At 44.2% G+C, this 27,885-nt stretch overlaps 1 long non-coding RNA gene across 2 annotated transcripts in view; it reads right to left on the minus strand.

The window, feature by feature from the left end:
- Positions 1-827: 827 nt before the first annotated feature.
- The window catches only part of LOC131384244 (uncharacterized), a 47,299-nt gene continuing 20,241 nt past the window's right edge, over positions 828-27,885 (minus strand). For both annotated transcript variants that reach the window (XR_009214908.1, XR_009214907.1), the window contains exons 3-4: positions 3,085-3,190; positions 828-873 (exon numbers count right to left, since the gene is read on the minus strand). This is a non-coding gene — a long non-coding RNA (uncharacterized LOC131384244). The remainder of the gene's footprint in view (positions 874-3,084; positions 3,191-27,885) is intronic.

The raw sequence follows: 27,885 nt of genomic DNA on the forward strand, positions 1-27,885 counted from the left end.
CTGACGTGGAGAGTTAGGAGGTTGGGAGTGGTTTTTTCAAACAATTACCAGCCAAGTTTAAAAACAAATTCAGCAATGCATTATTATGTTGTCATTAAATATTACAGATGCAAATCTAACGAGATAGAAAAATGTTTATTCTTTCATCTATTTAAAAATGTTTATTGAGCACCTATTATGTGCTAAGCACTAGATTAACAGAGGTTAATGAGGCATGCAAGGTTCTAATTCTCATCGAGCCGAAATTCCATTTAAGAGAGAAAAATCAGGCTATAAAATAGAAATAATAGTAGTAACAGTAAAGGTTTATTGAGTACTCACTATGTGCTGGGTAATATGCTAAGCACTTCACATAGAGAATGCTTCTATTTTCAAGGTATATTTTTAAAGCCTGTATGTATATCTGCTCATAGAAAAAAGACAAGAAGGAAAAAACATTAAAAGACATTATCCTCAGATTATAAGTTTATGGAGGACTTTTATTTTCTTCTTTTTGCTAACCTGAATTCTCTAAATTTTCTTGGAGGAAAGGCGTGTTCATGTGTTGCAACCTTAAGGAATCAGTCATGAGAACTTGGACCAGAGGTAAGAAAAAATTTTAAATTAAAAAATTAATTAACTAATTAATTAAAAAAGAAAATAGTCAGAGAACCTTAAAATGCTTCTCATTTGCTGCCTGATGTCTCCGGGCTCCAAGTATATGAGGCGAGGTGCTGGCCTGCTCCAGCCACTCTGGGTTCTGTCCCAGCTCGGAAATTCACCGCCTCTTCCTCCCTGGAGGATGGAGTCGCTGGAGAACCCTGATACTGTGGCCCAGCGCCGTTTGGCTTGTGGTCAGGGCTCGGGGAGGGCTGAGGCATCTGAAGATTGAGCCTGTGGAAAGGAACCCTTTAATGCAATGTCCCCAGATGGGCATTGGGAGCCACACTCCCTCCTGGAGATGTGCAGGTGCCAGGATCCAGCCTTTCCTGCTAATGAAACTCCAATCAGATCCTGACAGCAGGTGCTGCCGGCCAGCCCCACTGGACCCCTGCCCTGGTCAGAGAAATGGAGGATGACAGCTATGCCACTGTCTGAAAATCCTGGTGCCCCTGAAGGCCCTGCTGGGCTGCTCTCTGGCTCTGGTGTACCCAGAGGGGAGACAGGGGATGGCTGCCCCACAGTGATCACGGTAACCCTAACAACAATGTTACACTTAGGGAAATCCAACTCTGAGTTCTTGACACACAGGGAGGCCTGACACCAAACACTTGACATTTCTTCATTCATTCATTCAATCCTCAGTATTATCATTACCATCCTCCTTTTACCTATATGGAAACAGAGACCCAGAGAGGTCAAGTCACTTGCCCAAAGTCACACAGCCAGGGAGCATAAGGCTGGAAGGTGGACTCCAGATCCCACACCCTAACCACTCAGCAACACTATCTCCCATTATCTGAGATCTCTGGGGACAGTGCCGTAGAAGGCTGTCCCCCTAGGACTGGACACGTGAGGAGGAGAGCAGCTCTGGTCCCCGAGGAGGCATCAGAACACTGAGTAAAGGGGAACAGGCAATGGGTGTCAGGCAGTCCTGGCTTTGAATCCTAGCCTAGACACCTACTCACTGTGTGGCTTTAGACAAGTCATTTTACCTCTCTGGGGCTCTGTTTTCTCAACTCTGCAACGGAGATGTAATACCTAACTTTTCAGATTGCAGGCAGGTTATTTTCAACACAGAAAATTACTAGTATTGATTGAACACCTGCTACATATGCCAGAAGCTGTGCAAAGCACATCACATGTGTTATTTAACCTTTTTAATACCCTAGGACGCTATGATTATCTCCACTTTACAGATGAGAAAACTGAGGCTTAAATAGGTTAAGAACTTCAGAAGGTTACGAGAAAGAAGCAAAGCCAAGATGTGAACCCATGTCCTCTAAGGCCACAAGCCCTAGGCTCAGCCCATCTGCCATATGTGCCACCTCTGCATCAAATGAAATGATGCTTGCCAAGGACTCACGTCAAGTACCCAGAGCTGTCACTGCATGGCCACAATGCGGACAGAGACAATGCATTTGCACCTAGCCCAGCACCTGGCACGTTGGAAGCCCCCAGTAACTGTGTGTATTAATGGTTCCAGTTGTCTCAGGCACGGCAAGGCTACCTGCAGCAGCCAAGACCTCTTCGGCTCTTTGTTCAGCCCAGTGAGGGCTCCTGGGGAAGCAAGCAGGTCCCGTCTCCCCAAAACTCTACAGTTGACTTGGGAAGTGAAGAAAGACACAGCTGCAGCAGTTACATAACTGCTTCCTCCTCCACAAACCAATCAGAGCAGATAGGAGCCCCCTGAACCCCTTCCAGCCCTAATGCACCTCCAATCCTGCACAGGATTGGCATGAGGTGAAACATAAAGAATGTGGTTCAAGTGCTGTTTTATCAAAAATGTTCCTAGGCCCGGGCTGCCCACAAAACTTTTTCTGTACAAACATCACCAGGGGGCCCAACATCCCTCCCAGGACAGGAGTAGATCTTTAGGAGGCCCCAGATCCTGGTGTCCCAGCGTGCAAGAAGTGCGTGTTTGTGCTCTCCATCCATCCTGCACTGACCCTACATTTGAAGGCCAGTTGCTTCCCTGTGTCCATCAGAGGCTTCCAGAGCTCCTGCCTGACTCCAGGTGGACTAAATTCATTGTCAAGTTCTCCCAGCCCCCAAGACCTGCATAAAAGACAGATTTGTTACAATTGGAAGGGACCCTACCAACATCTCATTGTGAACTATTCACTTTACAGATGACCAAACCAAGGCCCAGAGAAGTTAAGTGACTTGGCCAAGGCCACACAACTAGTGAGTGATGTCACTGGAATTAGAACCCATATCTCTTGGCACCTAATTCAATACTGCTTCTGTCACTGACGTGTTTCCTGAGCACCCAATAAATGGTAATTATGTATTGCCTGATAAATGATAACTCCAGACTTTGGGTCTTGGTGATGTTTCTTGACGCTGAATCTGAGAGGTCTTACACAGTCCACAGAGGATTCTTGGGTAGTAGCACTGCACAAAGCAGAAGGGAAACTTCTGGAAGAAGGCCATACCTCTTACCTCCACCCTCAGGATAGAGCCACATGCTCAGTGCATTCCAATCCAGGATCCAGTTCTTGCTCCGCCATCTTAGGCTAGTCATTTCCTATGTGAGCCCCCAGTTCATCTGCAAAGTGAAGAGGAAAATTCTTTATGGGCTCGTTGAGAGGTGATATAGTTTGGATGTTTGTCCTCCATATCTCATGTTGAAATTTGATCCCCCATGTTGGAGATGGGGCCTAGTGGGAAGGGTTTGGATCATGGGGATGGATCCTTCATGAACGGCTTCGTGCCATCCTGCAAGGATGAGTGAATTTTTGCTCTACTAGTTCACAGGAAAACCGATTGTTAAAAATAACCTGGCACCTTCCTCCCCTTTCTCTTTTGCTCCCTTCCTCTCTCATTATGGGACACTCTATCTCCCCTTCCCCTTCTGCCATGATTAGAAGCTTCTGAGGTCCTCACCAGAAGCAAACATTGGTGCCACGCTTCTTGTACAGCCTGCAGAATTGTGAGCCAAATAAACCTTTTTTCTTGGTAAATTACCCAGTCTCAGGTATTCCTTTATAGCAATCCAAATGGACTAAGACAGGAGGAATAAGTGAAATACCACGTAAAATGTAGAGTACAGTGCCAGACTCAGGACACGCTCAGAACAGGCAGGGCCAACATCCTCTTGGTCCCAATGTAGACAGGTTTGTGTGAGAAGATGAAAAATAGGATCAAAAGTAAGTCATCAGATCTAAGACAACATTGATCATAAAACACACCATGAATGTCTGCACCACTCAGAATGGAAAACACTGCAAAATAAACTATGACTCAATGCTTTCTCATCACTTAGAATTTTGATTACATGCTTAGAGAAAGCTTTTTCAACTTAGGTGTGGGTTTTCGTCTATCCCTCTTGCATATACATAAAATGAAATAAGGCACCTAAATTTGTTACCATCTCCCTAAAACTGCTTCACATTCAAAGCCAGGCTCTTCTAAATTCCTTTCAACTTAGAGTCATTGGAGTTCCTGTTTTCCCACACAATATTGTCCTCTTACCTTCAAGAGCACTGGTGACGTGGCATTTTCCAAACGATTCCGTGAAAGAAGAAAAAGCGAGGAGTGCTGGGCTCTTACCCCAGCTTTGTCATCGCGTGGCATTGCGCTGGCTCACTTTTGTGTTTTTTTGGTTTGGGGGGTTATTTTTTGTTTGTTTGTGGGGAGTTTCTTGTTTTATCTTTTTTTTTGTCTTTTTAAATAATAGAGATGGGATCTTGCCAAGTTGCCCAGACAGGCTGGTCTTGAACTCCGGGGCTTAAGCGATCCATTGGCTCACTTTTGACTCCTGTGTTGGGCAACGCTGCTAAACATGTCAGTGTCATCATTTTCCCACATCCCTCCCACAACCATTTTGTTCCTAATTTCCCCTCGGATTTTCTACCAAGCCACTCCCTCCCATTCTGCAAGTGTTGATACGAAAGCTTTTCATGTTTGCCCAGGCAACAGCAACTGTAAGACACCGCTAATCGTAAGACGCATGAAACTCCAGAGGTGTAAATACCTGGAAATATTTGCTTTATAGAATGACTGATTTTGATAACAATATTTATTAAGGCCCCACTATGAGCCAGGCCCCATGCAACATTTCGTTTGTTTGAGTTTATTATCATTCCTTTATAGATGAAGACACAGAAGCTCAGAGAGGTAAAGCAATTTGTCCAACGTCACACAGCTAATAAGTGACAAAGCCAGGAGCTGAGGTCTCTTTGGCCTTGTCACCATAGAAGAGATGGATCCTTTCCCAGGTATTTCCTCCAACCTGACTTCTGAGTCCAAGGGGTTCCTGCAAAATTAAATCAGTCCTGACCTTGGGAAGCCCTTCCCATCTTTTGACTTCCTTATTTTAGCGAGTAATAACAATAGTTCTCTGTGCCAGGTGTTATTCTAGCCGCTTTAGGTGCCCTAGCACACATAATGTTCCCAAGTCCCTAATGGAGTGGGTTCTATCCTTAGCCCCATTTCACAGATTAAAAAACTGAGGGGGTGTGGAGAGGTAATGCCAGGTACACAGCTAGGAAAGGGAAGGGCTGGGATTCAAACGCAGGCAGTTGGGCTCCACACCTCCCTCTCCTAGCCCACCCCACCCACCATGTCCCCAGACTGGCACAGGAAACCCTCTGCAACCCCAAGCCCCCTCCCCATCCCCGCTGCCCTGAATCCTGTTGACTTTCGTGGTGGCCAGGCTCCGCTCCCGCTGGGCTGTCAGGCTCAAGGCAGATGGATGGCCTTCTCTGGCTAGGCTTGGCTTCCCAGTTTCTTCACATTGGACCCAAACACAACACAATCTAGCAGCTCTGGCTGCTCTTCAGAAAAATACGCAAGGCGGGTGTGGAAAGAAATCTAATTAGAATTCCTTAGAGCCCCAGCAATTCCTCTTATTAAATTAGCCCCCTTTGAAGTGGAACTCAGCTCATTATAATAATTTGAATGCTGAGGAATTGTCTTATATTTTCCTTTCTGAGAAAAATTGCTTTTATAATTGCATTTATGCATGTCCTGGTCTCTCTCCGTTGGGACAAAGGACAGCTGTCGATGCTAAGTGGTTCCTGCTTTGGAGAAGAGCTTGGGGAGGGTCCAGGGGATCTGCTCCCCTGCGGACTAGAGCTGCTGAGGTGCAAGTGGTGGGAGTTCTACATACATGAGGGGGACAGGCTGCGTAGGTTTCCTCCAACATCCCAGCCATGGCCCACATCAGAAAGCTATACCAGGACACGGAGGCTGGTGGGGAACTTTAGAAAGTCCAGGCCAACATTTTTGCATGGACTGAATGACCCAGAAAAAGAGATGTTCAAATACAGACCTCCTGGCCTGCATCAGCCTCTCCTAGCTACAGATACCAGCGCCCCACCCCCAGAGATTCTGATTCTTCAGGCCAGCAGAGGGGTACTAGAATCTGTGCTCTTTTAAGCTCCCCAGGGTAATTCTGAGATGCAGCCAGGTTTGGGCCCCAGTAGTCTGGGGTGACTGGGGACCCTGCTGCAGTGCCTTAGCCCTGATGCCCATCCACTGCTCCTGAATCTCCGAAGGGAGCCACTGAACAAAACAGCATTCTCTACTGTTACAGAAGGGGATTCAAGGACTCCCCGTGTTACAGAAGGGGATTGAAGGACCCCCCCCAACCCCCTTTATAAACGGATTCAAGGACCTATGGGCCAGCAAAATGCTGCAGGATCTGTTTGGTGGCTGATTGTCTTTGTTGCCCTGGAGTCTAGGAGAACCGTCCCCCCAGAGTCCCTGGGGACTCCTGTCTCATACTGGCCTGCTTCCAGACACCTTTGGTTCAGTGATCACATTTTTGTGCCCTTTATTGAGGACATAAACAGGAGGTAATATTTGCCCTGAAAGTCCTAAAAGAAATGTGGTTTTTGGGATTCTGACATCTGCCCATCCTTTTTGACCTAGTTCAAGCCTCACCTCCTATTAAAAAAAAAAAAAAAAAGGCTGGGTGCGATGGCTCATGCCTGTAATCCCAGCACTTTGGGAGGCCAAGACAGGTGGATCACTTGAGGTCAGGAGTTCAAGACCAGCCTGGCCACATGGTAAAACCCCATCTCTACTAAAAATACAAAAATTAGCCAGGCATGGTGGCAGACGCCTGTAGTCCCAGCTATTTGGGAGGCTGAGGCAGGACAGTCACTTGAACTCGGGAGGCAGAGGTGCAGTGAGCCAAGATTGCACCACTGCACTCCAGCCTGGGTGACAGAGGGAGACTCCATCTCAAAAAAAATAAAAAAACCCTTTGTCAAATACCCCAGCCCCATACCTGCCCCACGCCTGCCCCATGCCTGCCCCATGCCTGCTATCCCTTTTCTGGCCCCTACAACCCCTATTCTCCATATTGACCCCCAGGCCACCACCTGACCACGTCCCTGGCTCCCTGTGGCTTCTCACTCTCCCTGATCTCTACACATTATTGGTGCTATGGGGATTCGAAGGCAGCAGTTCAATTTTATTGCGTGCTGTCTGTAGTAAATGGAGCCCCAAAATGGATCTTCACAAAAGCCAGCCTGGACCAGGGTCTTCATCGGAGATCTGATCTATTGTCCCTTAGGAGATCCCGGTGGGCCACTGGAAGCTCAAGGACCAGGGCCCATCATTCCCTCTGTATAGATGAGGAGACTGAGCCCCAACCAAGGTCACACATGCCAGAGTCCCTACTCTTGTCCTCATCCTTCATCCACCCAGGCGGCTTCTTGTTCCCTCTGAGTAAGCAGATTAATGCAGGGGGGTTCCTTCCTCCTGAGCAACTATTTCCCACCCAACAGATCTTCTGATAAGATTCCACATGTGCCCCCCACCCCACCCCCTTCATGCAGCGGAAGGAGCTGTGGAGTCCGAGGCAGCTCAACCCCCTGGGCTGGTCCCAGAGAGTGTGGCCTGGACAAAGCTCTGTGCAGTGGCAGATCATAAGAAGAAGGGAACATGATGTTCTTGAAAAGAATCATGGTCAGAAAAATGACTTAGTCTCAAGGGTCCTTTGTGCTCAATAGAGCTTCTCTCCAAGTCACACCCGCTTCCCTTCCTGACCCAGGTAGGGACTCCACAGCTTGGGGTGTAATGAGCTCCCAACAACAGTGTTTTTCCAGTGACTCTTGTTCCTATGCATTCCCTTGAATATGAGACCCTAAAAAGAACAGATCCAAATATCCAATTTCTGAAGATGTTTTCACCAATGATCATTAGTCTAACCCTGACGTGGAAGAAATCCAACCCTTGCACTGGTTTGCAAAGAATACTCCTGCTGTGACATTCCAGATGATGTCAAAGGCTAGCAAACCCAAAGCTTGCAACAAAACAACCACAGGGTGCAGCCTTTCAGACTACTCTGCTTCCTTCTTCTGGTCTCTCATCCAAACCCTTAATTACTATCTATCCACACTGCACTCTACTGTGAGACACACATACTGCAAAACCAGAGACTCAAGACTCAGAAGGCATTTTCCAAAGTCTTCTGAATCCCTTCCATTACCTTTAACTGTGAGATTGCCAAAGCACATTCGATCACTTGTGACCACTTTATCCTTGCAACAACCCTAGGGCAGATTCCATATGAGCTTGGCATCACGTAGGCCTGGGTTCCAGTCTTGGCTCTGCTACTCTATGACTTTGGACAAGTCATATAATCTCTAAGCCTCAGTTTCTGTATCTGTAAAATGGGAATGATAACGCCAGCAGGTTTACTCTAAGGGTTTACTGAGATTGATATGTAAATGTCTTATCTCAGTGCCTGGTGGAGATTGAGTACAATGAATGTTAAGCATTATTATTATCCATCATCATCATCATCATCATCAATCATCATCATCGTTATCTTCCATTTTACAGATGAGAAAACTGAGGCTCAGAGGGAAAGTGGTTTCCCAAGAGACACACAAGTACATGAGGAGTCCCAGAGGCAAATACATCTCTCTGATTCTACCTTCTGAGCCCTTTTTATTCAATGATGCTGCAGAGTTCAGCCTTTAGGGTGAATTTAGGAAACAAGGCCCCTAACAAAACAAAGGCTCAGAAAAGATCAAGATCAAATAAGACAAAGTGACAAGAGGACACCACAAAGGATCCAGGTGAAGAGGGAGATCCCCATTGATTCTGCCATAGCTCCTTATTGACACAAAAACACAAAGGAACATTAGGAAAAAAAAAAGATTGGATGAGAGAGTGGAGGTGGAACAGGAACCTCAGAGACTGAGGAAGGGAGCTGGAACATTAAACCCCAAACCCGTCCCAAATCCACGGGTCCCGCTCAACACTCCCTAAGGTAGGTAGACCCCCAGCGCCGGCCCCTCTGTGGATGGAGAAATAGCTGATGATCAACGCAAAAGACTAAGCACTGCTGCCAGAAGCCGCCAGCCCCAGAGACAACAGAGGCTCCCAAATCTCTAGCCTCTGATCTCTGCCTCGGGACATTCTTGGGCCAAAATAAATGTGGGAACCCTATGGTGGAGTCTTGAAGCTGGAAAAAAAAATCCAACATGTCGCCCAATGCAGCCCAGTCCTTCCAGGCAAAACCACACCAAAACTATTCCCGACAGATGCTAATTAGATGAATGGTTTTAAATTAAATAATAGGGAATGGGCAGAGCGAAGGGTGCCAAGGATCACTGAAACAGAAATGCTGTCCAGGGAAAATAGTGGTAAAGACCAGAATTCCTTATGCACACACAAAGGAAGCGCGATGCAGGTCGGGACTTGTTTAGACCCCAGGGACTGATGATGGAGCAGAAGCTACTCATCCCCAGGCAGCCAGGCGAGAGCTTTCACCTGGGCCCCTCCGATTCTCAGCCAAGCTGCTGGTGTCTTTCTCCCCTGAAGGTTCACCAACTACAGGAGAAGGAAGAGGCCTTGAAGCCCTGCAGGGGCCATCTCTCCAGCTTCATCTCCTCCCCTCCAGCCTCCCTCTTCTCTAAGGCCAACACATAGTACTGCTTCCAGTTCTTAGAATGCGTCACACTTTCCCTCCTTTGCAACTGCAGTTCCCTTTGCCTGGAACATCATTCCCTCGGCCACCTCTCACTCCCGGTCCTCTTGCTAACTCCTACCCTTCCTGCATGCCTAGGCTTAATCCTGGGAAACCATGTGCCACCCCCTTCCGCAAAAAGGCACAGGCTCCCCAGTGCCTGGGGAGCTCCCTGTGTCCCACCCCAGCCCAGAGTATGTCAAAGAGAAGAGATGAATGTCAGTTTCCCACAGTGTGGTCCACCGCTTCCATTTTTGAGGCAGAAAATAATGAGCAGTGGGTATCTAATGTGCCCTTAAAGATTTTTTTTTTTTTCTGAGACAGGATCTAGCTCCATTACTCAGCCCAGATCTAGCTCTGTCCACCGAATGGTGTGATCACAGCTCACTGCAGCCTCAGCTTCAACTCCCTGGATTAAGCGATCCTCCCACCTCAGCCTCCTGAGAAGCTAGGACCAGAGCCATGCACCCATGCCAAGCTAATTTTTAAAGTTTTTGCAGAAATGAGGTCTCACTAAGTTGCCCAGGCTAGTCTTGAACTCCTGGGCTCAAGCGATCGTCCCACCTCAGCCTCCCAAAGTGTTGGGATTACAGGCATGAGCCACCGTGCCTGACCAAGATCTTTAAATAGCAATAAAACAGACATTTATTAAGTGCATCTCATGTGCTGTGAGCTGTGCCAAGTGCCTACACTCCCCATCTCAGTTAAGCACACACCACCCCATGGGCAGGCAGCTGCCATCATTATCCCTTTCTCATGGGTGGGGAAATGAAGATCAGAGAGGTTGAGTAACTTGCTCAAGATCACAAGTCTGGACTTGACTGCAGGCCTGGCTGATCCCAGAGCCCAGATCAAGAGCTTCTCCCCTGGTGCCTCTCCCCTAAAACCACCTCAGAAACCCCCTGGTATGTAACTCTAAACCGTGCCTGTGGCAAACTCAGCCCATTTCCTCTTCTCCCATCTTAAGCCCAGATGGGGTCTGAGTGACACTTATCTCATCCCCTGTCATAGAGCTGGAGCCCCACAGAGCCCTAGGAATGTGGAACTCCCCGTGGACAGAGAGCAGGAGGAAGTGACCACCGGTCCGAAGGGGGCTTGGTCCCCTGGGTCGGAAGGTGCCATCTGGCCCTGGCTGCCACATGCCTCGTGTCCACAAAGCAGAAGTCATAGGGACAGGGAAGGAAGCCCGGCAGGCAGACTGTCATCACAGGTGGTGTGTCCTCCTATCCAGGGACAAGCAGAACTAGCCAAGATTGCCTTCTCCATGCAGCCTCTCCTGATTCCACACTTGTGACCTCATGTTACCAGAGCGCTCTGCTGGCACATGTGCTATGATCTCGACTCTGTATGCACCCCAACACCCAGCTACAAGCAGCTCTGCCCTTACCTAACCTTTAAATTGCTTGATTGCCTCATCTGTAAAAACAGGGATGTCAATAGCACCTGTTTCACAGGGTTATTGGAAGGTGTGTGTACATACACACACACACACACACACACACACATCAATATAGATGAGTATAAATTGTGTGTATGTACACATGCTTAGAACAATTCCTGGCATATAGTAAGTGCTTAACAAACATTACCTATTCTTATTCATGTTAAGTGGCTATGACAATGTGCCAGGGAAGGACATCACTTGTAATGCCGGGGGATAACACCTTCTACAAAATCAAGCTGAGGTTCCCAAAAACTAGTCTGTGAAGCAGCCTCCAGGGGGCTGTTTGTTAAAGAGACAGATTCTCAGGTCCCACTCCTAGATCTAATGATTTTAAGTCTCTGAGACGGAGCCCAAGAATTAATATTCTTACAACCTGTCTAGGTGATTAGAACAATCAGCCAGGGGCTGGGCACGGTGGCTCACGCCTGTAATCCCAGCACTTTGGGAGGCCAAGGCGGGCGGATCACGAGGTCAGGAGATCGAGACCATCCTGGTTAACAAGGTGAAACCCCGTCTCTACTAAAAGTACAAAAAATTAGCTGGGCGTGGTGGCGGGCGCCCGTAGTCCCAGCTACTTGGGAGGCTGAGGCAGGAGAATGGCATGAACCCGGGAGGCAGAGCTTGCAGTGAGCCGAGATCATGCCACTGCACTCCAGACTGGGCGACAGAGCCAGACTCTGCCTCAAAAAAAAAAAAAAAAAAAAGAACAATCAGCCAGGTTTGGGACCCACTGGGCCAGACCAAGTGTTTCCCCAGCAAATGAGGGTGTGGACTCTGCTGCCATTCCAAAGCCAAGAGGGGTGCTTTCTTTCCCACCATCCATCTCTCCTTTCTTCCTCCCTTGCTTCCTTTTTTCATCAGCATCTTGAACTTCTCTCTGCGCTGTTCTTTTGCTAGAAGAACTCCAAGTGGACCCTGTCCTAACCATGTGAACCCTAAGTACACGGAGTCTTGTTTTCCATCCACTAGATGTCGTTGACCAGTTTACTTTTCATTCCCTGTACAAATAAACGTTTGCTACAAACGTGACTTGTCCATGGCCCCTTGATGGCAGGGGCCATGTCTGATCTACTAGAAAGATGTCTTGGAGACCACGTATTCCAACCTCTGTCTTTACACCTGAAGAAGCTAAGGTCCAGAGAGGATAAGTGATTTTTACAAGGTCACACAGCAAGCAGAGCGGAGATGACAGCTCAGGTCTCTGGCTTCTTAGCCGCTGCCCTTTCCATTGTCACAGGCTCCTATTCAAAATACCCCAGAACCACTCATTTATATATCGATTGTGAGTATATGCGTTACAAAGTTTTATTTATTGAATACTCCATGTACTAGGCATGGTGCCAACTGCTTTACCTGCATTCTCTCATTTCCGTTTCATAAACAGTTCATAAATGAGAACATTATTATCCTCACTTCATCTCTGGGACAATTGAGCCTCCAGGAGGTGAAGTGACCTGCTCCAAACCACAGAGCTGGAAAGAGCCAGGATTGCAACCCAGGCCTGTCTGATTGCAGAGCCCAAACTCCTGGCTGTTATGCCGGTCCTTGAGCTCTTGCTTCTCACCTCAAAACCTGCCCTTCCATGTCTACTCTGTGATGCTGAGGCAGGGACCCCACAAACCAGGTTTCTGTTAACCAGCTAGTTTGTCTCCGCCTGCAGGGGACTAATGGGAGGCTGGAAAGGCTGGAGGAGGAAGGGACTCACTCCGTTCGCTTCCTGTTCCTGAAAGGGTCACCCTCGGAATGCTCCTTCACCCCAGCAGGAGCAAGTCCTTCCTAAGCAGCAGCTGAATCTGCTTGCAGTTTTTCCAGCAATTGCAGAACCAGCTTCATTGCCTGTCTTCCTTAAAAGTTTGGGTCCAGGGCCCATGGGGCCTCTCCTCTGAGATTAGGAATACCAGCCCCAGCTGCGAAGTACCCGCTCCTCAGAAGGCCGAGTTTCTCTGTCTAATTCCCACTTCTTCCTTTTGTTCTCCCAGCTCTAGGGGCTATTACTTCTATGATACCTCAGCGTTCTGTTTTGACCCTTTTGGTTACTTAATTAATAACTTCAGAGGCCCGGCCTGGTGGCTCACGCCTGTAATCTCAGCACTTTGGGAGGCCAAGGCGGGCGGATCACGAGGTCAGGAGTTCAAGACCAGCCTGACCAACATGATGAAACCCCATCTCTACTAAAAATACAAAAATTAGCCAGGCATGGTGATGCGTGCCTGTAATCCCAGCTACTCAAGAGGCTGAGGCAGGAGAATCGCTTGAACCAGGGAGGCAGAGGTTGCAGTGAGCCAAGATTGTGCTACTGCACTCCAGCCTGAGCGACAGAGTGAGACTCCATCTCAAAACAAAACCAACAAACAAAAAAAACCAACTTCATACCTAGTTAACAATTCTTTGTATTAAATTCTGTCTCCTTCACCTTGGCAGCCAGAGGGCTTTCTGGGAGCAGCAGCTGAATCCACTTTATAGTTTTTCCAACAATTGCAGAACAGCTTTATTGCCCCCACCCTCACCCACCCAGATCCCCACACTAACCTGCCAGTGCCTCCTCCTCAGAGGTCTGGGTTCCAGTCCCATGGGCCTGTGGAGCCAGAGACATGGGCACCAGCCAAGTGCACCTGATGGATGTGACCAATACATTACATGGCACAGTATAAGTCACTAAAGATGTTTCAAATGGGCAGAGGGCTCAGCAGGAAGCACTTTTTTTTTTTTTTTTGAGATGGAGTCTTACTCTGTCACTCAGGCTGGAGTGCAGTGGCACAATCTCGGCTCACTGCAATCTCTGCCTCCCGGGTTCAAGCAATTCTCCCTGCCTCAGCCTCCCAAGTAGCTGGGATTACAGGTGCGTGCCACCACGCCCAGCTAATTTTTTGTATTTTTTTTAAGTAGAGATGGGATTTCATCGTGTTAGCCAGGATGGTCTCGATCTCCTGACCTTGTGATCCTCCTGCCTCGGCCTCCCAAAGTGCTGTGATTACAGGTGTGAGCTCTCTCTCTGTCTCTCTCTCTCTCCATATATATGTCTCTGTGTCTGTCTGTATATATATGTGTATATATATACGTATACACATATATATGTATACACATACGTGTATATATATATACGTATACACATATATATACGTGTATATATATGTGTATACACATATATATACGTGTATATATATATGTATACACATATATATACGTATATATATATGGGATTCACCCACCTCAGCCTCTCAAAGTTCAGGGATTGTGAGGGAGTGAGTCACAGCGGCCAGCCAATACCCTACTATAGTTTTGCAAGATGTTACCATTGGGAGAAACGAGGCAAAGAGAATGAAGGATTTCTCTGTATTATTTCTTACAACTACATGTGAATTTACAATTATTTCAAAATTAGAAGTTTAATTAAAAAGGAAAACCCACCTGAGAGCCCTTTCAAAATACCACTTGAGTTGGGAGACTGGGGTGGGGCCCAGATAGGTGGTTTTTTTTTTTTTTTGAAGTCTCCCCAAGAGTTGAAAACCACACAATGAAATTATTTCTAAAGTCCCTTCCACTAAAAAGCTGACATTTTTATGTGGAAATATATCAAAATTCAAACGTCTTGTGGATTCAGGCTAGAACTGTTCCCTCCCAGGCTGCCCGGCAGAAGGAGAGAGAAAGGCCTGAGAGACAGAATCAGGATGTGACGGGGGTGGCGCGAGGCGGGGGTGCAGCTCTCTCCTTCACGGTCCAAGGACTTCCAACCTGAAGACTCTTAGTGAAGCATAGCTAATAGCCACAGTGGCCGAGGGTGGGATTAGAACCCACTTTCTGGCTCTGCCTTCTGCAGCTTGGTCAGGGCTCTGGGCAGGCCCCCTACCAACACTCCCCCTGTAAGTGTCAGAACAGCTAGAAATGGTTCTAATTATAACCAGGAAGTTTTCAAGCATGTGGGTGGAAAGGAATGCCTGTCCACGTAAGAGCCGTTCCTGCCGCACAATAACCCCTCACCAAGTGTTCCTGGGCCAGTTTTTGAGAGTGACAAATGGTGCACGCACAGGCACAGATATCACACGGGTGAGAAACCCCAAGTTTCTGGAACGAGAACAATACGACAAAGGTCTCGAGGAGGCCGCGTTTTATGTTACAGGCTACCTCGGGGTTTTCTTGTGTTTTTTCCTTCCCCCTTCATAATTAGCCAACTCAGTAGCCTCTTCTCCATGCTAAGGAGTCGCTGAAGACTATGTAAGGGAGAGGAGTCATCAGAGAAGATGCTTTACTGCTGAGGGGCCCCACAGCCTCCCACTCTCTCCCTCCCTTGGCTCTGGCCACCAGACGAGGTTCCTTTTGCCACCCTGAACAGAGAGCGGTGAACTTGTGATCCGCAGCCAGTTAACTTCACAGCTAATGTGCTGAGCAGCATTCCAGCCAGCGTCTGGAGCCAGAGCAGGGAGGCGGACGGGCTCCAGGAGTTCGAGGTCCGGGAAGCCGAAGCACCACCAAACTGAGCGAGGTTCCAACTCTCCCTCCCAGGAGGGCCGGCTGCCTCCCACCAGCAGCCCAACTACAGGGTCCTGCTCCAGACGTTACTGTTTCCTCTTTTTCGGTGTGTGCGGCAGCAACCTCGACTGCCAACGACAACGTGAAAAATAACTGCAGGGCCGGGCGCGGGGGCTCACGCCTGTAATCCCAGCACTTTGGGAGGCCGAGGCAGGCAGATCACCTGAGGTCAAGAGATCGAGACCAGCCTGGCCAATTGGTGAAACCCCCGTCTCTACTAAAAATACAAAAATTAGCTGGGAGTGGTGGCACAGGTCTGTAATCCCAGCTACTCAGGAGGCTGAGGTAGGAGAATTGCTTGAACCCGGGGGGCGCAGGTTGCAGTGAGCCAATATCGCGCCATTGCGCTCCAGCCTGGCGAAAGAGCAAGACTCCGTCTAATAAATAAATAAATAAATAAATAAATAACTGCAGGAGGCTTGGGAATAGGCGTCTTCCTCTACTGTGTGTGCTGGCCACTTCCAGTGAGTCACTTCGTCTCTCTGAGCTTTCCAGAGGCTCTGTATAGAGCCTTCCTTGCCGTCATTTAGGAGAGTTAGAGGAGATACCGCACAGTTCCTGAGAACAGAGTGGGAGCTCTGAGAGCAGAGGTGATGGAGATGGTCTGCTTCCAGCCTCCAAGGACCCCACAAGCCTCTCACTACTGAGCTCAGGTCCTCTGGGCAGCTGAGCTCTTCACAGCTCCGACCTTAATAGGTTTGAAACACCCGACAGCCATTAAATATCATGTTCTCAAAGAACATTTAAGGCTATGAGGAAAGGCTTCCAACAACTCCTGAGTAATAAGCACAGAGAAGCAAACTCTATATGTAGTAAGTGGCCAGGACTGTTACGTGTAGAAAAAAGACTAGAATGAAATCCACCAAAACATTAGCAATGGCATTCCCTGGGTGATCAGAGGACGGGAGAGGGGGTGCGTGGGGATGGTTATTTTCATCATTACTTTTTTTTAACCTTTATTAAATTTCCACCATGAACATTTGTAATCCATAGAAATACTATTTTATGTTTATGTGCTATATAAAATGTGTTTACAATATATATATAGAATATAGAAGAGCTACCTATTTTTAAATCTGGGGCTACCCATAGACTTGTTTGAGGAAAAAAAAAGCTGGATCTTCTTGCATTCATGCACTTACCTGGCATTGCTCTGGATGCTGTGGGGGGTGTGGGGATGCAAGAGACCCAGCCCTGACCCTCAAGAAGCTCAACAGTCTAGCAAGAAAGGAAAGACAGGTGTTATGGAAGAAGTCTGGCCAAAGTGTTCTGGGAATCCCAAAACAGGAGGATCAAGGAGGGCCTCTTAGAAGAGATGTCATTGAGGCTGGTTTGGGAAGGAGTTGTAGGAATTCCAGGAATTGCAAGATTGGGACATGTGGCACTATTTCACTTCACTGTAGCCAAACTGGGACAGTGGTTGGGGGCAGGAAAAGCTAGGGCTCCTGCTCCCTAACTTTCTACCCCCTGCTCTTCCCTGGGCACAGAATAGAAAATGGTCCCTCTCTGGGCATCACACAAAATCACAGAAGCACAGAGTGCTGGAGGTGGAAGGGTCCTTTAGAGAACATAGAGTCCGATGTCCTTGTTATATATATGAGGAAATTGAGTTCCACTGATGGGAAGGATCTTGCCACCAAGATCTCCTGATTTTTCATCCAGGAAACCAGCTAGCCTCACATTCAAGGACAGGGTTGGCTTCTGACACTGTTGCTCTGCAGGGTGCATATTCTAGAAGTAAGCAGCAACAACAGCACCATGACCCCACGGTACCGCTCTGGATGCTACTGAGTCCTTCTTCCTGGTTGTCTTCCATGAGCACAGGCAAGTATCTAGGAATGGTGTTATGGTGTCACACAAATAGCTACTGACGTCTGGAAAATGAGCCGTCGTCTGCCTCAGTCCTGTACCTTGGAGCTCTACACTCTGATGGTGGGTTGGCCTGACCTGTCACCGAAATTTATCCTAAGAAAATTAACAATGGCTTCTACAGGCAAATTCCTTCACACATATAAAAAAGAAAGCACCCTCTCTTCCTGGCATACTCAACAGTGCCCTCTCCTGGCACAACCAAGAGCATAACCGTTAAGGACAAAGACTGTAGAGCAGAGCGACCTGAGTTTGAGTTCCTGATCCGTCTCTTGCAAGTTGTCTGATCGTGGGTAATTTACATAGTCTTTCTGTGCCTTCTCTTCCTAATCTAGAAAGGATTGTACCTAACCCATAGGGTTGTAATGAGGATTAAATTAAACAAGGATGTAAAGTGCTTAGTACTGTACTGTAAATTCAAGTCATTAGACTGTCAGCCTCAGGAGGGCAGATAGGAGTTGAGTCTGCCTTGTCCATCCTGAATCCCCAGGACCCAACAAAAACCCTGGATAAAATTTGATGAATGAATGAATTTGCTAGCCCAAATTAAAGATTCAATGCTGTGACTGACGTATCTTACAGTGTCCTCTACTTGGACTCCAAAAACAAATTAAGAACACTCAGAAGCTGATCTTACAGGTTTTCACTAAAGAATTACTAGCAGGAGAAAAGGAGGTCTTATTTCCAGCAGGATGGTGTACTAGATATTCTTTAGACACTCCCACCAGAAACAACCAAATATGCCAGCTAGAAGAAAAAAAAAAAAGCTTTAATTGCATCAATTAATTCTCAAAAACATAAGGCATATTCAGAACCAAAAACTAAGTGAAGACTGGAACTCAGAGATGTTAATGATGCCCTTAAGCTATGTGGAGTGGAGATCGGAGACAAAGCCCAGAGCCCACCCAAGGTGAGGACTGCAACAGAAAATCCCCTCTGCATAAAGCCAAGACCCCAAAAAGTTATACATTGGTGTCAAGGTGAACTAGAACCAAACCACCCTACTCTCTACTCCCTAGGGACTACAAGGCAAATTGCTTATACTGACCCTTGGCAATGATGATAGAGGGGAAAGCCCTCCTTTAGAATGTGTAGCTACAAGCCAATCCCAATAAGAGGATTTACAGCCTAAATTCACTCTACTTGGGTGGTCCAAAAATACCATGCCAAGAATTTAGTTTAAAGTGGTCTCAAATTGGTATCGACCACAGGCTTCTGGCAGAAGTCAATGCAAATCCCCTGTAGGAATCCACCTTCAACACAGTCTCAGAGATTGCCCAGAGGTAACATTCTGATAGATGAACTCACTGTCACAATTCCATAACACACAAGGTAACCAGGAATCAGCAGAAACAACAGGTAGTAGATTTAGACCCACGAAGACCTCAAACACTGGAATCATTAGACATAGGATTTTAAAAGATTTCAACATGTTTAATGATGTTTTCAAAGGGTATTCGAAATTATGAGTAAAGAGTGGGCATCGGCTGGGCACAGTGGCTCACGCCTGTAATCCCAGCACTTTGGGAGGCTGAGGCAGGCAGATCACTTGAAGTCAGGAGTTTGAGACCAGCCTGGCCAATGCGGTAAAACCCCGTCTCTACTAAAAAATACAAAAATTAGCCAGGCATGGTGGTAGGCACCTGTAATCCCAGCTACTTTGGAGGCTGAGGCAGGAGAATCGCTTGAACCCAAGAGGTTGAGGCTGCAGTGAGCCAAGTGCCACTGCACTCCAACCTGGGCAACAGAGTATGACTCCATCTCAAAAATGCAAAATAAAAAAACAGTAAGCATCTAGAAAAGTGACTTCATAGATTTTTTAAAAAGAACTTCTAGAAATGAAAAAACAGAATGACTGAAATTTATAACTCGGTAGATTAGTTTAACAGTAAATTAGACACAGTTGAAGAAGAATGAAGCAGAAATCACAGAAGTGGAAAATAAAGAAGAGAGAGTGAGATACATGGAGAATAGTGTGAAAAATTGTTACATATACCTAATCATGATTACAAAAGAAAAGGAGAAAAAGAATGGGGCAGAGGCAATATTTGAAGAGACAATGGTCATGAAATCACCCAGCATCTCTAGAAATGTCCATGAATTTCATAAATATTGCATAAATAATGAAAGTAAATAGCCACACATTTAAGAACCTAAAAAAAAAGCCCAAGCAGATAAATAATCAGAAATCAATACCTAATAGGGTTATGATATTTAGCAAATAAAAATACAAAACTCCCAGTTAAATCTGAATTTCAGATAAGCAATGAAGAATTTTTCTCAGTATAAATATGCCTTATGCAATAATTAGAACATACTGATACTAAAAATGTATTTGTTGTTTGTCTGAAATTCAAAGTTAGCTGAGCATTCTGTATTTTTTCTGGCAACTCTAATACCTAGACATAGCATAGTGAAACTGCAAGACACCAAAGAAAAAAGAGAAATTTATAAAAGCAGCCAAGGAGATGAGACAGATGGCCTCTAAGTCAATGACAATTAGATTAACAGCTGACTTCTCAACAGCAATAAGAGTTGCCAAAACACAGTGGAATAATGTCTTCAATGTGTTGGAAAAAACATAACTAGTATTCTATAGCTAGAAAAAATATATTTTTAAATGGGACTGAAACAAAGACATTTTCAAACAAATAAAAACTGAGCAAGTCTGCCATAAACAGATCTCCCCTGCCATTTTTTTTCATGCTAAAGTACTCCTTCAGCAGGAGAAAAATGATCCCAGATGGAAGTCAAAGAGGCAAAAGGAACAGACAGCAAGGAAGATGGTGACTATGTAAGTAGATCCAAGCAATAGAATTGACCAAACCATTAATATTATAAGGATTAAAAACCCAAGGTGGTGGCCAGGCACAGTGGCTCACACCTATAATCCCAACACTTTAGGAGGCCAAGGTGGGAGAATCACTTGAGCCCAGGAGTTCATAACCAGAAGCAACACAGAGAGACCCTCGCCTCTACAAAAAAAACTTTTAAAAAAATTAGCCAGGCATAGTGGGGCATGCCTGTAATCCCAGCTACTCAGGAGGCTGAAGCAGGAGGACTGCTTGAGCCCAGGAGATAGAGGCTGCAGTGAACCATGATTACACCACTGCACTCTAGCCTGGGTGACAGAGTGAGACCCTGTCTATTAAAATAAAATTTTTAAAAAGTAGAATTTCAATACATGACAACAATAGAATGGAAGAGGGATGATGGAGTTTTAGAAGATGCTTGTATTTGTGGGGAGAGGATAATGGTGATTAATTTTAGAATCTGATTAAGTAAGTGGGTATAGAATAATGACTAAAAGAACTGCAATAAAGTATATAACTTTCAAGGCAATAATTAGGATGGAATTAAAAAAATAATCACTCTCCCCAAAATGGCTAGAAAAGATAGTGGGAAAAAAACAGAAGCAGCAAAATACAAAGAAAAAAATACAAATAAATTGTAGATTACCTAAAATCTCAGTTATCAGGGTAGGTTTTTTAAAAACGAGGTACGTACCATTTATGAGAGTCACAATGAAAACATAAGTAGCCAGAGAGGCTAAAAGGTAAAGAATAGAAAAATATACTCTAGGCAAATACTAACAAGATGAGAAAAGATTGGGTAGTTATATCAACATCAGTTAATTTAACACAAAAGGTGTCTTTAAGGATAGAGAAGGTCACTAAGTAATAATAAAAGGTTCATTTTACCAGGAAGATACAATAATTCTAAACCTATATGCAAGTGATAATATAACCTAAAAACATTTAGGGGAAATTTGACAGAAATTGACAAATCCACCATCATAGTAGAGATTTTAACACACTTTTTTCAGTAATTGAAAAACTAAAAACACAAACCAAAAGTAGTCAGTTAGGCATGCAAAAAATTTGACTGAAGTGATTAAGAAGCTTGATGTGATGAATATGTATATAGACTATTGCACTCAGCATACTTTCAAGCATAAATGAAACAATTTTCATAAATATTTCAAAGATTTGGTGTCATGCAGATCAGATTCTCTAAGCACAATACAAATGAATTAGAAAATCAATGACAAAAACCTAACTGAAGGCCGGGCGCGGTGGCTCACGCCTGTAATCTCAGCACTTTGGGAGGTGGGCGAATCACGAGGTCAGGAGATCGAGACCATCCTGGCTAACACGGTGAAACCCCGTCTCTACTAAAAATACAAAAAATTAGCCGGGCATGGTGGCAGGTGCCTGTAGTCCCAGCTTCTCGGGATGCTGAGGCAGAAGAATCGCTTGAACCCGGGAGGCGGAGGTTGCAGTGAGCCAAGGTCATGCCACTGCACTCCAGCCTGGGTGACAGAGCGAGTCTCGAAAAACAAACAAACAAACAAACAAAAAACTAACTGGAGAAGCTCCATATGTTTCCTAATTTATAATAAAAAAAATTTCTAATTGACTCCTGGACCAAAAACAAAATCACAGTAGAAATTAAAAGATATTTAGAATGTAAATATATAAAAACTTGTAAGATGCAGGCCAGGCACAGTGGCTCACACCAGTAATGCCAGCTCTTAGGGAGATAGAGGTGAGGGCATAGCTTGAGCCCAGAAGTTCGAGTCCTGCCTGGGCAATATAGAGAGACCTGGTTCTCCACAAAAAGGGAAAAAAAGAAAAAAACAAAAACAAAAAAACTTGTAGGATGAGCTGTAGCAACACTTAGAAGAAAATGTATAGCCTTACATGGTTATATCACAAAGAATGAAGGATGAAAACTGAGTTAAATATCTGCTTAAATAACTCCAAAGAAAGTGGAATGAAGGAAATGATAGAGTAGAAATTAATGAAATCGAGAACATACATTTTAGAGGATTAATATATCTAAAAGCGAATTAGTTGAAAAAAACCAATAAACCTGAATCTAAACCATGAAGAAGCAATCAGACAAATTCGAATTTAAGGATGCATTAATTTTCTATTGCTGCTTTAACAAATTACCACAAATTTAGTGGATGAAAACGACACAAATATATTATTTTACAGTTCTGTAGGTCAGTAGTCTGAGATGGATCTCACCAGGCTAAAGACAAGGTGTCAGCAGGGCTGTATGCCTTTCTGTAGGCCCCAGGGGAGGATCCGTTTTCTTCTTCATTCTGGTTATTAGCAGAATTCAGCTCCTTGTGGTTGCAAGACTGAAATCCCCATTTCCTTACTGGCTGTCAGCTTAGGGCCATTTCCAGCTTCAAGAGTCCACCTCCATTTCTTGGCTCACATCCCCTCTTCCATCTTCAAAGTCAGCAACAGCAGGTTGAGTCCCTCTCATGCTTTGAAACTCTCCTCCTTCCACCTCATCTCTCTGACCCAGCCCATAAAGGTTCTCTACTTTGAAGGACCCATGTGATTAGATGGAGCCCACCTTGATAATCTAGAATTCTCTTACCATCTCAAGGGCCCTTAATCACATTTCCAAAGTCTCTTTTGCCATATAAGGTAACATAACCACAGGTTCCTGAGATTAGGGCATGGATATCTTTGCAAGGCCATTTTTCTGCCTATAGAGGGGCATTCTGTTAACTGTTCTGAACCTTTCAAAAATGCCAATGTTATAAAAGATTTAAAAAAAAACAAAAAGGCTGGTAACCTGTTGTAGATTAAAGGAGAGCAAAGAAGCATGACAGTTGAATGCAATATGCAATACCTGATTAAATCCTGGATTAAAAGAGATAAAACAACTATAAAGTTCATTATTTTGACATTGGAGAAATTTGATTTTGGACTATATATTAGATCATAGTATTTTACCAATGTTAAAGTTCCCAGGTGTGATCATCGTATTGTGTTGTGTAGGAGAATGTCTTTTCTTTTAGGAAATATATGATTAATTGTTTCTGGGTAGAGTGTCATGAGATCTCTAACTTACCCTAAAATAACTCTGAAATCAATGAGCGAAACAGAGAGGGCAGAGGGAGAGAGAAGAGAGAAAGAGGAGAGAGAGAAAAAAAAGAGAAGAGAGAGAGAGAAAGTGGGCATAGATACAGCAAAATGTTAACACTTGGTGAATCTACGTAAATAATGAATAAGTCTTGCAACTTTTGATAGGTTTGAAACTTTTCAAAATATGTTGTGGCAAAATTTATGCTGAAAGAGACAAGATTAACAAAACTGAAAGATGTTCTGACAAAATTGATTTTTAAAAACTGAAAATTCAAATAATAATAGAAATGAAAAAGAGGTCATAACTGCAGATGCTATGGAGAATGAAAAGATGAGCAGATATTACAAATAATTTGAATGCTTAGACAAACTGGACAAATTCCAAGGAAGAAGTATAAATTACCAAAACTGACTCAGGAAGAAATAGAAATTCTGAATAACCCTAAAACTATTTAAAATTTTTGCTTCCATATAAACCTCACAAAGAAAAGATCAACAAAGATGATTTTATCCAAAAAAATTGGGAGTAAATATTTCCAAATTCACACAAACTATTTCAGAATCATAGAAAAGACAGAACACTCCCCAGCTCATTTCATTATGCTTACCCTTGATTCTAAAACCTATTAAGGGCAGTATGATGAAGAAAAATTACATGCCAATCTCACTCATGAACATAGACGTAAAAATCCTAAGTAAAATACTAGAAAACCAACCCCAATCTCACTCATGAACATAGATGCAAAAATTCTAAGTAAAATACTAGAAAACCAGCCCTAGCATAGGTAACAAAAAGGGTAATAAATACACCATAACCAAGCTGTGGTTATTATTTCAGAACCCAAGATTAGTTTATCATTACAAAACCACTTAATATACTTCACCACATTAACAAATTAAAGAAGAAAAACAGTCTGGGTGCAGTGGCTCACGCCTGTAATCCCAACACTTTGAGAGGTCGAGGTGGGCGGATCACGAGGTCAGGAGTTCGAGACCAGCCTGGTCAATACAGTGAAACCCCATCTCTACTAAAAATACAAAAAATTAGCCAGGCATGGTGATGGGCGCCTATAATCCCAGCTACTCGGAAAGCCGAGGCAGGAGAATCGCTTGAACCCAGGAGGCGGAGGTTGCAGTGAGCCAAGATTGTGCCATTGCACTCCAGCCTGGGCAAGAAGAGCAAAATTCCATCTCAAAAAAAAAGAAAAATAGGCCAGGAATGGTGGCTCATGCCTGTAATCCCAGCACTTTGGGAGGCTGAGGCGGGCGGATCCCTTGAGTCCAGGAGTTCCTGGGCAACATGGTGAAACACAGTCTCTACAAAAAATACAAAACTTAGCCAGGCCATGGTGATGCGTGCTTGTGATCCCATTTACTTGGGAGTCTGAGGTAGGTGGATTTCTTGAACCCAGGAAGAGGAAGTCAAGGCTCCAGTGAGCTGAGATTGCACCACTGCAGTCCAGCGTGGGCGAGAGAGTAAGACCCTGTTTCAAAAGAAGAAGGAAGAAGAAGAAGAAGAAGAAGGAGAAGGAGAAGGAGAGGGAGAGGGAGAGGGAGAGGGAGAGGGAGAGGAAGAAAGTAGAAGAAGAAGAAGAAGAAGAAGAAGAAGAAGAAGAAGAAGAAGAAGAAGAAGAAGAAGAAGGAGGAGGAGGAGGAGGAGGAGGAGGAGAAGAAGAAGAAGAAGAAGAAGAAGAAGAAGAAGAAGAAGAAGAAGAAGAAGAAGAAGAAGAAGAAGAAGAAGAAGAAGAAGAAGAAGAAGAAGAAGAAGAAGAAAAAGAAGAAGAAGAAGAAGGATGTGATCATTTCAGTTATGCAGAAAAATCATTTGGTATAATTCAATACCCGTTCATGATAACAAAAATAAAAGTTTGCAAAGTAGAAGTAAAAGGGTGATTCTGCTAAAAGCATTTGAGAAAAAAAAGTAAAAAGGAAATCTCTTAACTTGTTGAAAGGTACCTGAGAGAAAGAGAAGAAATAAACCTACCTTAAACAAACATCATACTCAATTATGAACACTGAAAGCATTCTCTTTAAGATCATGAGCTGGTTAGGGGTCTCATTATGGAGACCCTATCAATGGCTCTACTTCTCACTATACTGAAGTTCTTAGCTAATGTAGCTACAGAATACTTACGAACAAGAGGTATACACATGAAAAACGAAGAAAAATAATGCCATTATTATGTATAGAAACAAAATTTACACACGAATTATTAGAATTAATAAAAATATGAAGAATGATTATAGAATACAGAATAAGTCTATAGGAATCCATTGCGTTTCTTTTTTAAAATTTCTTGTTTTAACTTTTTTTTGTTATTTGTTTGGTTTGGTTTTTTTGGTTTTTTTTGAGACAGTCTCACTGTTGCCCAGGCTGGAGTGCAGTGGTGCGATCTCGGCCCACTGCAACCTCCGCCTCCCAGGTTCAGGCGATTCTCCTGCCTCAGCCGCCTGAGCAGCTGGGACTACAGGGACCCACCACCATGCCCAGCTAATTTTTATGTTTTTAGTAGAGACGGGGTTTCACCAGGTTGGCCAGGCTGGTCTCGAACTCCTGACCTCAAGTGATCCCCCTGCCTCGGCCTCCCAAAGTGCTGGAATTACAGGTGTGAGCCACTGCCCCCAGCCTGTTTTAACTTTTGTATTTTAATCTTTTAAAAAAATTTTTGTAAATATTTTCTTGTCTTTATTTTAATCTACAAACCCTTGTGTCGAGAGCTGACTTTCAATAGACTGCAGCAAGGCAGCTGCTCTGCTAAGTACAAAACCCCGACCCAGAAGCAGGTCGTCTCCGAGTAGTTGAGCTCCAAGAATCCATTGCATTTTTAAACACCAGCAATAAAATTTGAAAATGACAGTTTAAAAATACAATGTAGTATAAACAAAATTTGCAGTAACATCAAAAAAATATAAAGTACCCAGAATCAAATCAAACAAAAATTGTGCAAGGCCTTTGTAGAGAAAATAAACATCTCTCTTTAAATAAATGCAGAAAGATACCATCAATCAAAAGACACAACAAAATAAACACAACAGTTTTCCCTCCACTGCTCTATAAATTCAATTTAATTCCATTCAATTCCAATAAAACCCCCAGCAGTATTTATTTTGTGGAACATTCAGCCTAATTCTACAATATATGCCACAGTACAAAACACAAAAATACTTCAAAAGAGAAACAAAATGGGATTTGTCTTTAAAAATATCAAAGATTATTTTAAAGCTGTTAATTATTAAGACAATGAAATACTGGCTTGGGATAGTCAAATTGATCAATAGAAAGAATAGAGGCTAGAAAGAGAAATATATCAACACAAGAGTTATGACCTGGCCGGGCACGGTGGCTCACGCCTGTAATCCCAGCACTTGGGGAGGCCAAGGTGGGCAGATTACCTGAGGTCAGGAGTTCCAGACCACCCTGGCCAACATGGCAAAACTCTCTCTCTACTAAAAATACAAAAATTAGCCAGGCATGGTGGCAGGCACCTGTAATCCCAGCTACTCAGGAGGCTGAGGCAGCAGAATCATTTGAACCTGGGAGGCAGAGGTTGCAGTGAGCCGAGATCACACCACTGCACTTCAGCCTGGGTGACAGAGTGAGACTCTGTCACAAAAAAAATAAAAATAAAAATAAAAAATAAAAGTTATGACCAACTTGGCATTAAAGATAAATGAGAAAAGGATGGATTCCTCAAAGATGGCTGCAAGACAATTGGTTATATATAGGGGAAAGAGGTGACATTAGATCCTTACCTCACACCATACACTGAAATCAGCCAAAGTAGATTAAGGACTTAAAAAGCTTTTTAGTAGATAAAAGAGAATAATTTTTTATGACTTTGGGGTAGAAGAAGGACTTCTTAAACAAGAGATAAAAGAACTTACCACAATTGAAAAGAATGATAAAATTGATTCATTAAAATGTGAACTCCTTTTTTAAAAATTTTTATTTCCATAGGTTATTGGGGAACAGGTGGTGTTTGCTTACATGAGTAAGTTCTTTAGTGGTGATTTGTGAGATTTTGGTGCACCTATCACACAAGAAGTATACATTGCACCCAGTTTTTAGTCTTTTATCTCTCACCCCCTTCTCACCCTTTCCCCCTGAGTCCCCAAAGTCCATTGTGTCATTCTTATGCCTTTGCATCCTCATAGCTTAGCTCTCACTTATGAGTGAGAACACACAATGTTTTGTTTTCCATTCCTAAGTTACTTTACTTAAAATAATGGTCTCCAATCTCATCCAGGTTGCTGCAAATGCCATTAGTTCATTCCTTTTTATGGCTGAGTAGTATTCCATCATATATATATATATGCCACATAAAATGTGAATTTCTTTTATCAAAATGCATTATAAACAAAGTGAGCAAACAAGCCACAAACTTGGAAAAGACATTTACCATCCATAATAAGATTAACATCTGATATAGAACTCTTATAAACCAAGAAGTAAAAAATAAAACAATCTAATAGAAGACTTAAAGCAAGCAGTTCACAGAAGAGAAAACCCAAATAACTAACAGACATGTAAAGACACCCAACCTCATTAGTATTCAGAAAATGCAAATTAAAACTGT

The sequence above is a fragment of the Hylobates moloch genome, unplaced genomic scaffold (genome assembly GCF_009828535.3).
Source record: "Hylobates moloch isolate HMO894 unplaced genomic scaffold, HMol_V3 SCAFFOLD_9, whole genome shotgun sequence".
In the NCBI taxonomy this organism is placed as follows: domain Eukaryota; kingdom Metazoa; phylum Chordata; class Mammalia; order Primates; family Hylobatidae; genus Hylobates; species Hylobates moloch.